Here is a 10,547-nt window from a genome sequence, read left to right on the forward strand (position 1 = left end):
CCCATTTCCCCACAGTACTAAAAGATCTGCAGGATTTTCCCTTTATCTTTGATATTCAGGCCCTCAATACTTTCTAAGTTGTAAATGTTTTCTTCCATTATCTATGTTATTATTACTTCTCATGTTCCTTTCCTCCTCTTTAGTTGGCTCCTGGATCTGACCTCCATGCTTCTTGGTCTTTTCCCTCAGGTTATCTGCACTGGGTCTCTTATGAGGTATTTCCTCCAGCGATTTTTCTGACCACTAATGTTATTTTCAAAGTCAGTCATTCTCTTTTTCTGTTGGATATTGAACTTTTAATTAAGAAATCGTGGTAGTTTTTAATTTCTGAAAATCTTTTCTATTTTTAGTTCTATAATTCCATGATATTTTTCATTAAAATTATCTTCTGTCTCTTCCATTGGTTCTGCTTCAGTAGACATCTCTCTTATTTCTGTTGTACTGGTCATCTTTCTTCTCATGCCCCATAAATGAATTTAACTTTTCCTGGCCTACTCAAGCTATGGTTTCCTCAGCATCTGCCAGCACCCTGTTGTGCACATCTCTTGGGCAGTAGCAAATTAAGTGTTAAGAGATGCAGTGGCTTCATTTCTCATGGGCCTGTGAGACCTCTTACCATCTGATAACTTTCTATGAGGAGCTGTTTTGCTCCCAGATCTTTTCAGTCTCAAGCAGCAGTTCTTTCCCAACTAAAAAGATTGGAAAGCCCTTCACTAGAGAGCCCCTTCAAGGTTTTCTGAGGTCAGCAGGTCTGTTGCAGCAAACAGCAAATGAAGTCCTCTTAGAAAGTGAGTCACAGCAGGGTCTGTAGCTGGAAAAATATACAGCAATTTAAAGAATGAATTTGATCTATCTGCTGGCTTGCAGTTTATTCGTTATATTTAGGTGAAAAAAGTCACAAAATCATGTTTATTTTTGTAATTAAACACCTCTCTGTATATAGGTTCACATATGTTGGTATGCACATGGAGAAAGGAATAGAAACCCACACACCTGATACGGTTTGGTTCTGTGTCCCCAACCAAATCTCATCTCAAATTGTAATCCCCACGTGTTGGGGGAGGGGCCTGGTGGGAGGTGATTGGATCATGGGGGTGCATTTCCCCCTTGCTGTTTTCTGGGTTCTCATGAGATTCAATGATTTAAAACTGTGTGGCAGTTCCCCCCGACTCTCTCAGTCCTCCTCCTGCTCTGCCATGGTAAGATGTGCTTGCTTCCCCTTTGCCTTCCACCATAATTGTAAGTTCCCTGAGGCATCCCAGTCATGCTTCCTGTTAAGCCTGTGGAACTGACTCAAACTCAAATCAGCAAGATAAAAATAATCCCATTAAAAAGTGGACAAAGGATATGAATAGACAAATTCTCAAAAGAAGATATGCAAGTGACCGACAAACATGAAAAAAATGCTCAATATCACTAATGGTCAGGGAAATGCAAATTAAAACCACAGTGAGATACCACCTTACTACTGCAAGAATGGTCTTAATAAAAAAATCAGAAAAGAATAGATGTTGGCATGGATGTAGTGAAAAGGGAACACTTCTACACTGCTGGTGGGAATGTAAACTAGTACAACCACTATGGAAAATAGGATGGAGAGTCCTTAAAGAACTAAAAGTAAAACTACCATTTGATCCAGCAATCCCACTACTGGGTATCTACCCAAAGGAAAAGAAGTCATTATGTGAAAAATAACTTGCATTTGCATGTTTATAGCAGCACAATTTGCAATTGCAAAAATATGGAACCAGCCTAAATGCCTGTCAACCAATGAGTGGATAAAGAAAATGTGGTACATATACATTGTGGAATACTACTCAGCCACAAAAAGGAAAAAAAAATCACAGCATTCACAGCAACCTGGATGGAGTGGGAGACCATTATTCTAAGTGAAGTAACTCAGAAATGGAAAACCAAATATTATATGTTCTCATTCATAAGTGGGAGCTAAGCTATGAGGACACAAAGGCATAAGAATGATACAATGGACTTTGGGGACTCCGGGAAAGGGTTGTGGGGAGGGGAGGGATAAAAGACTACACAATGGGTATAGTGTAAACTGCTTGGGTGATGAGTACACCAAAATCTCAGAAATCACCACTAACGAACTTATCCATGTAACCAAACACCACCTGTTCCCCAAGAACTATTGAAATTTTTTTTAAAAAAGAAATAATTTCATTGTAATAATGCCAAGGAAAACTTCTAGAATGTCACCTGAATGTAATCCTAAAACTCATTTTTGTCTATATTTATTAAATTTGCTTTAACTTCTATAGACAAACATAGTTAATTACCTTAAAACTTCATAAATTTGCATTTCCAGGCTAGAAGTATAACTTGATTTCACTATTTTGAGCTTGTTTAATTTGAAATTTTTTATTTAAGACTTTCTGACAGTATACATATGGTAGTGTAAGCGTTTCAAGAAATAAGAATTTTAATTTCAAATGACTCGTTAAAATACCAAGCACAATACTGTATGGTATATTCGATACTCAAAGACTTCTTTCTTTTTCCTGCCTGACATAGAAAGAACTTTTAGAAATTAATAAAAATGTGATTTCCAACAATAAAATATCAAAAGATAAGAACAGACAAATCACAAGGGTGAGGATAGCAGCTGCTGCCAATGCTCGGAGGCAGGCAGGCCATCTGAGAACTGTGGCTTCAAGCTGTTTAGAGAGGTAGGCAACAACCTGGAGGGTGGGTCCCTTAGACTGGGTTAGAACACATAGTGCAACTCCACGCCATTTGTCGGTATAGAGGGAGAAAAGTTTGGCGAGGTCTGGGAGAGTGAGGACGGGGGCTGAGATGAGAGCCTTCTGGAGTAGACGGAAAGATTGGGTAATAGGCTGTGCAGGTTTTAAAGGCTCATGGAGAGGGCCTTTAGCAGCTTGGTATAACAGTTTGGCAAGTAGAGTGAAGGAGGGAACCCAGAGCCTAAAATATCCCGCTAGTCCTAGAAAAGAGAAAATTTCTTGCTGAGTTTGCAGGAGCGGGAAGGACTGGAGGAGGGATATGCGGTCCGTTGGGAGCCTTCGGGTTTGCGGGGTAAGAGCTAGGCCTAGATAGGTGACTGAGGGGGTGCATGTGTGCTTTCTTAGGGGAGACCTGATACCCCTGTTCTGCCAAGAAGTTTAAAAGAGAGATGGTATGGGCATTGCAGTCTCTTTGAGAGGGGCTACATAGGAGCAGATTATTAACATATTGAAGGAGAGTGGATGGTTTTAGGGATAAGGTAAAGAGGTCTCGAGCAAGGGCCTTTCCAAAAAGGTGGGGGCTGTCTCTAAAACCTTGAGGTAGTACGCACCAGGTGAGCTTATGTGAAAGGTGGGTGTCAGGGTTTTCCCACATAAGGGCAAAGAGGTTTTGGGAATCAGGGTGTAAAGGAATTGTGGGAAAAAAATCATCCTTTAGGTTTAGAACAGAAAAATGGGTGGTATTGGAGGGAACTGTGGAGAGTAAAGTATACGGGTTAGGAACTACTGGACATACTGGGAGTACAGCTTGGTTAATAAGCCTGAGATCCTGGACTAATTGATAAGTTCCATCTGGCTTTTTAACAGGTAGAATTGGTGTGTGAAAGGGAAATTTGTTGGGTGGAGTAGGTGACTGGCGAGGAGGCCAGAAATGATAGGCTTTAGGCCTATGAGAGTTGCTTGGGGGATGTAATACTGCTTCTGTGATAGGAACTGGGTGGTCTCTTTAAAGGTAATGCGGAGGTGGGTGTGGTGTTTTGCAACTGAGGGTCTGGAAGTATCCTAAACAGCGGGGTTAACTATGGATGGGGGATAAGGAAAAGTTGCATGTTTTAAGGTGGGAGGTTGGAGGAGCAGAAGAAAGAAGCCCCGGAGGGGTCTGGGTTGATGCGTTGGGTACTGTGGGGAATGTGGAAATGGATAGTGTGGAGTTTTGAAAGGACGTCTCTGCCTAGGAGCGGAGTTGGGCATGAGGGCAGGACTCAGAAAGAGTGAGTGAAGGAAAAGGTGTGTGGGGAGCAGAAAAGTGGAGGGGTGGCTTGGGGTTTGGAGACTCGTCCATCAATTCGCACAACAGAGACTTGGCAGGACTGAGTGGGTTCTGAAAAATTAGGTAAAGCAGAGTAGGTTGTCCCATATTAATTTAAAAAAAAACCATACTGGCCTACCTGCCACCATCAGGGTTACACTTGGCTCAGATGAAGCGATGGTAGTTGCCGGGGCATCCGTTCCAGGACACCATCAGTCTTCAGTAGCAAGGACAATGAGATTCGAGTAGGAGGTTTTGGGCGGCTTAGGAAGGGGCAGTCCTTGTAGGGGCCACTCACAGTCCAACTTCCTGTGGGGTCCTTCACAGAGGGGACACGGCCTGGTGGGCTTACCTGGGTTTGGGCATTGTCTGGACTAGTGGCCTTCATTGCCACACTTGAAACAGACAGGTGGAGGTGGATTGCTAGGAGGCTTCCTTGTGGAGCTGCGACCCTGTGGGCCTGCAGGGCCCCTGATGGTGGAAGCAAGCATTTGAAACTCTGCCTGTTTTTGCCTTTTACTTTCCTCATCATGATTGTTAAAGACTTTGAAGGCTAAATTAAGAAGGTCTCATTCTGGGGTGTGAGGGCCATCATCAAGCTTCTGAAACTTGTACCGAATATCAGGGGTGGACTGGGAGATGAACCGAAGGTTTAAGATAGTAGTTCTTTCTGGGCTTGCTGGGTCTAGGTTGGTATATTTTCTCATGGCTTCAGTTAAACCAGAGAGAAAAAGGGCTGGGTTTTTATTAGGACCTTGGGTGATTTCTGGAAGTTTTTTATAGTTTACCACTTTATGGGCACCCTTTTTGAGTCCTGCAGGGAGACACACAATCATGTGGTCTCAATGGCGGTGTCCAGAGGTCCTGTCTTGATAATCCCAGTGGGGTCCTGGTTGGGGACTGCCTCTGTGCCAGTAGGCTGGGCAGGAGCTTGGTGATGAATTGTATTAGCATGTGACGGAGCTAGGGTCCAGATATGGTCGTCTCGGTCTTCTGGGGTGAGGGTGGAAGAGAGGATAACATAGAGGTCATGCCAGGTTAGTTCATAAGACTGGGTGAGGTACTGAAACTCTCTAATGTAAGAGGTAGGGTCTTCTGGAAATGAACTGAGTCTTTTGTTACTTTGAGAGAGATCAGTGAGGGAGAAGGGAACATGAACTCTAAAAACACCTTCAGTTCCTGCTACTTCCCAAAGTGGGCACTCTAGCACCTGCACTGAAGTAAGGGTGGGGCGTGGGCCAAAGATGGCACCCAAGTGAGTATGGGCAGGAGAGAAGGAAGAAGCCGGAAGTGGTTCTTGCTGAGTGTTTGAAGGGGAAAGGGGGGATGAGTTAACAGGCAGTGGAGGATAGATAGGGGCATAAGGTGTTGGGATAGGTTTACAAGCCTCAGGAGAGGGTGGTGGGGGAGGAGAATGGGTACAGGCAATTCTAGAATTGTCCTGAGGAGGGGACGGTGCAGAAGAAAAAGTGGATACTGCTGACTGAGAAGATGGCAGCTAGGAAGAGGGCAGCTGGGAAGATGGCGGTTGAGAATATAATGAGGAGGCTTGGGGGGTTAAAGAAGACGGTTGAGAGGAAGAGGTAGGGGCTGGGAGGGGTAGACAGCAGTCAGCTGGATTGAATGAGGAAAAAGAGGTAGGGTCAGGAGGAGAAAGGTGATCAGGGCAGCAAGAATGGAGGAGAAGGATTTGAACAGGTGAGCAAGAATTGCAGAGGTCGAGTTGTGATCTGAGTGCAAAAAAGCCTGGACATAAGGAATTTCTCCCCATTTCTCCAGTCGTCGGCAATAATTGCTTAAATCAGTTAAAACTGTAAAGTCGAATGTTTCATTTGTGGGCCATTTGGACCCATTATCCAATTCGTATTGTGGCCAGACTGAATTGCAAAAAATGACAAGACACTTAGGGTGGATATCATTAGGCAAACCTTAGGTGAGGCCTAAGGTTTGCGGGTTTTTTATGAGGCAGGCTAGAGGGCTGTTTTTTTGGAATGGAGGACCACGAGTTTCCCCATAATGGAGGGTAGGCTTGGGAGAACAGGGAAAAGGAGACTGTTGTGGATGGCTGGAGGGATACGATAAAAGGAGCGATTGTTACTACTGCGTTTTTCGCTCCTGGAACAGGATCAAATGGCGTAGAGGCATCCCCCTAAGACCAGATGATCAGCGAGTGCCTGGCACATGCCAGAGCCTTCTTGGACCAATGTTGGGTTTTCAGACTGGAGAAACCAAGAGAGGCTGTGCAGATTTTTACCTGTTAACTGGGCTCCTGGGAAAACTTACCAGTAGGTGAGATCAGTGACTGAGGTGCATGCACAGAGAGGCAACTGGAGACTGAGGAGCTTCCTTTGTCTGCTCTCTGGAATGGAGGGGTAGGTCCACGAGGGACATGGACTGGAGCCCCTCCCGGGTTTCAGCACCAGATGTAAGGTTCTTTTATCAGTTCGAACCCTGCGAGGACACCAATAGGCAGGAGTCAGTGTGGAACAACATGCTGTTTAATGAACACCTGGGTGCAGGCAGGCTGAGGCCTACAGTGGCGTCAGTCCCAAGTGAGGACAGGGCAAAAAGGTTTTATAGACTCCTGTAAACAGAAAGTGTCCTAGTCTGACGTAACTGCTACATTGTACCCAGATGTCCTCTTTCTCAATCTTCAGGGGTACGTGTCTTCCGGCCAGGGTAGGTGTCTTCTGGCAGGCTCTCTTCCTGCTTCTGCTATCTTGCTGTTGCCTGCTGCTGACAGAAGTGGCCTTGTGCCTTGGGAGTGGGCCTGAGAAGGGAGGAGTTATTCATCTCCCTAAGCCTTCAGGCCCCATGGAGAATCTTACAAGACCCCCCCACTATGACCACAGACACATACATTCTAAAATCTTAGGATTCACTGCTGACTTCTCTCAAATTATTAAGTAAGAAGTAACATAAACCAAAGCTTCCAAAAATAGAAGAGGAAATGCTTCTCAACTTTTTTTTAATGAAGTCAGCATAATCTCAATAACTAAAACACAGCAAGGACATTTTAAAGAAAAACACATTCCAATATCACACATGAATGTAGATGTAAAAATCCTAATCAGAATATTAGCAAATTGGATTCAGCAATATGCAAAAAGGAGAATATATGATTATCAAATGGGAATTTATTTCAGAAATACAAGTGTGGTTTAATATTTAAAATTGAATTAATTTAATTTGCTTTATTCTCCAAAATTTAGCATCCATTCATAATGAAAACTCTTAGTAAACTAGGAATAGACGTTGGAATGTCTGCAAAAACTTACAGCAAACATCATCCTTAATGGCAAATTATTGAAGTGTCTGCCTGAGATTACAAATAAGACAAAAATATCTGCTCTCACATATTTATATTCAAAATTGTATGGGAGGTCCTATCCAGTGCAATAAGGAAGAAAAAGAAATGAAAGGCATAAGAATTGAAAAGGAGAAATAAGATGGCATTATTTGCAAATGACATTATTGTGTACATAGAAAATCCAAAAGAATTTATAAACTCCTATAATCATGTGAATTTATTAATATATATGAATAGGTCAGTATACCAAAAATCACACTATTTCTGTATTGCAGAAATAAACATATAGGAATGAAATTTTAAAAATACCATTGATACTAGCATGAAAAAAAATAGTCCACCTTTAAGTAATATTGCGTCAAACACTGAGGACAAGCAAAATATCTGCAAGGCATTTACACTGAAAACTACAAAACACTACTGAAATTTTTCTAATCTAAAAAATTGAAGGATATATATCCATGAATTGTAAAGATCTTAGTCAACTTTCCAAATTGATCTGTAGATCTACAAATTCATTGCAATCCCAGTCAAAAGCTCATTTTATTTTCTTAGATGAACATTGACAACCTGATTCTAAAATTTACATTTAAATAAAAAGGGCCAAGGATGGTTAAAGCAATCTTGGAAAACAAAGCTTAAGGGCTTACACTACAAGACATCAAAACTTATGAAGCTACACTTATTACAATAGAGTAGTAATGGAGCAAAGGCAAATAGAACAATGAAACAGAATAAAGAGTTTGAGGCAAAATCCACCCATTTGGTTTATGATATCTGATTTATGACAAAGATGACACTGTAGTATATTGGGAATGAATTGTAGTTTTAATAAATGGTGCCAGACCAGTTAAATATGCACATGGAAAACAATCTTAATTTCTAGTTCAAGCCATACACAGAATCTATTCAGGATGAATGATTGAACATAATATGAAGGTAAATCAAAGTTTTTAGAGGAAAATTTAGAGGACTATCTTCAATAGCTTGGAGTAGGTAAAGACTTCTTAAAGAGCATAGAGGATTGGACAAATTGGATTTATAAATTTTATAAATTATATAAATTATAAATCCAAATTTATAATTGGATAAATTGTTTCCTTTGTGATTAGCAATTAAAATTGAGAACTTCCATTTATCAAAAGTCACAATTGAGAAAGTGAAAAGGTAGCACAAAGAGGGATAGAAAAATATTACATAAAAATATTGGAGATATATATATATATTTATATGAATATATATATATTTTTTCTCCAGCAAAGACTCATATCCAGAATTCATTTTACACTAACTGGGACCTAACTGTTGATTTTTAGCAATGTAAGATAATTTTAATACAAATGGATAATTGAATAAGTACATGTATATGGGAATAAACATCAGCTTCAGGTATTACTTGAAATATCATCAATTAAATATTAATGAGATATAAAACCACAGCACTTCTAAATTATGTACAAAATATTGATATAAACAAAATATTAAAGATTTATGATTTCAGAACTCTTCACAAAGCTTTCAAAGCATGTTCCCACTTGTAAGGATGTACCAGATGCTTTACTTGATACTGAACATTCAAAGTTGAGTAATAACTCTTTTCCTGGCAATAGTGCTTCCCTACATTTTGAAAACTGTGACACAGTAGAAAATAATACGTGTTATGTCCAACTATGGTAAAAAGAGGTAGTTGCTTATAGCTAGAAATTCTGGTCCAAGGCTCTAGCCAACATAGATATTGTCCAGGTTACTCCACTTTATGAGTTGAGATTAGTATCTGTCCATATTTGTAATCCATTTGTGCCTTAAGAAATCCATCACCAGCCTTTCTTCTTTTGTTCTAGCTTTTCTTTTACAAAAGATCCGGTGAACATCTCATGTTCCCGGTGGGAGAACTGGTGCTTCCTCTAGATGCCTTTGGATCTGAGATAGGTACATGAGCTAGATTTCTTATGTTCTTCCTCAATGTGGGTATCTTGGTGCAACTAGACTATTCACAACTTGTTGCATGGAAGCAATAATTGGTGTCTTGTTATTCTGCCTCCTGCCTCCACTTCTGTTTTCTGTTCTTTCTCCATGTAGTATGCATTTTCCTCATCCAGAGGGATACATGATTTCCATTATATGAAGTGCAGTATAATTTGGCTTTGAAATAGCTGAGATAAAATTTTTCATTTGCAATGGGAATATGGCTGAAGTAAAATGATAGGTAAGCATTTCATAAAGTGGTATATAATCATAGAATTTATGCTTATTTTTAAATTATTATAGTTTTTATCCTAATTCTGTATATAACTTTCTTAGTTCTTTACAGTTGATGAATGCAAATTCTCTATACAGGTCTCAGAAAACTCTCTTGACTTATACAAAATGTGAACTTATGTCTAGTTTACAAACGTGTTTTATTTAAACTTATTTATAAAATGTTGAACATGTAATTAATTGATGGGTTTACTGTGATACCTAGCTAGATACCAAGTCAAGTGATGATTTAGAAGATTATCATAATATATTCACACATGAAAGTTTAATTCATTAATTATGATATCCTTTTATCTAGCATAAATATCTAGAGAGAACAATGGTCTATGATCACAGCATTAATTCTTACTAGGATTAGATTATAGTTGGACAATGTAATTACATAAATGCTCAAACTGAGGTAACAGGAACAGCCAGAACAAGATTCTGTAGGCAGGTTTACAGTCATCTGATTGCTACGGGTTGGGGGAACCTTAGAGATGATGAGCTTTGCATAGGAATGTTAGTAGCAAGCGTTAGCCAAGCAGAATGTTGTTTAATGAGGTGAGGCCATTGGAATTGGTAAAGGCTATGACCCCCATAATAAAACTTTGAGGCTACAACTTCCTAATTATGAACAGTCAGAAATGAATTAACAACCCCAAATCATTAAAGACAAAATGATCCAATTGTTATTCTCCAACTTCTTATAATGAGACAATTCTGTAACCAAATATTTCAGTATATGATTTTGGGATTCCTAAGTAAAGAAAGACATTTTTACTAAAATAAACTAGTAATTAAGTTGCCTGTAATATGTTATTCATTAATAGACTGGTAAGAAGGTAATGAACAGAGTGTATTACAAAATGGGTAAGCGCATTCTTAATGTGTAATGATTTTTGAGGCAATTGGAAGAGAGAGTATAAAGACAATTTATGTAAGTATTTCTAATTATCAGTATAAATTCTATAAATTCTGTAGTTTT

General features: G+C 39.8%; 1 pseudogene; it reads right to left on the reverse strand.

The window, feature by feature from the left end:
• Nucleotides 1-3,762: 3,762 nt before the first annotated feature.
• LOC129397809 (transcription factor NF-E4-like) lies at nt 3,763-7,301 on the reverse strand (annotated as a pseudogene).
• Between the last annotated feature and the right edge of the window lie 3,246 nt (nt 7,302-10,547).

The sequence above is a fragment of the Pan paniscus genome, chromosome 1 (genome assembly GCF_029289425.2).
Source record: "Pan paniscus chromosome 1, NHGRI_mPanPan1-v2.0_pri, whole genome shotgun sequence".
Lineage (NCBI taxonomy): Eukaryota > Metazoa > Chordata > Mammalia > Primates > Hominidae > Pan > Pan paniscus.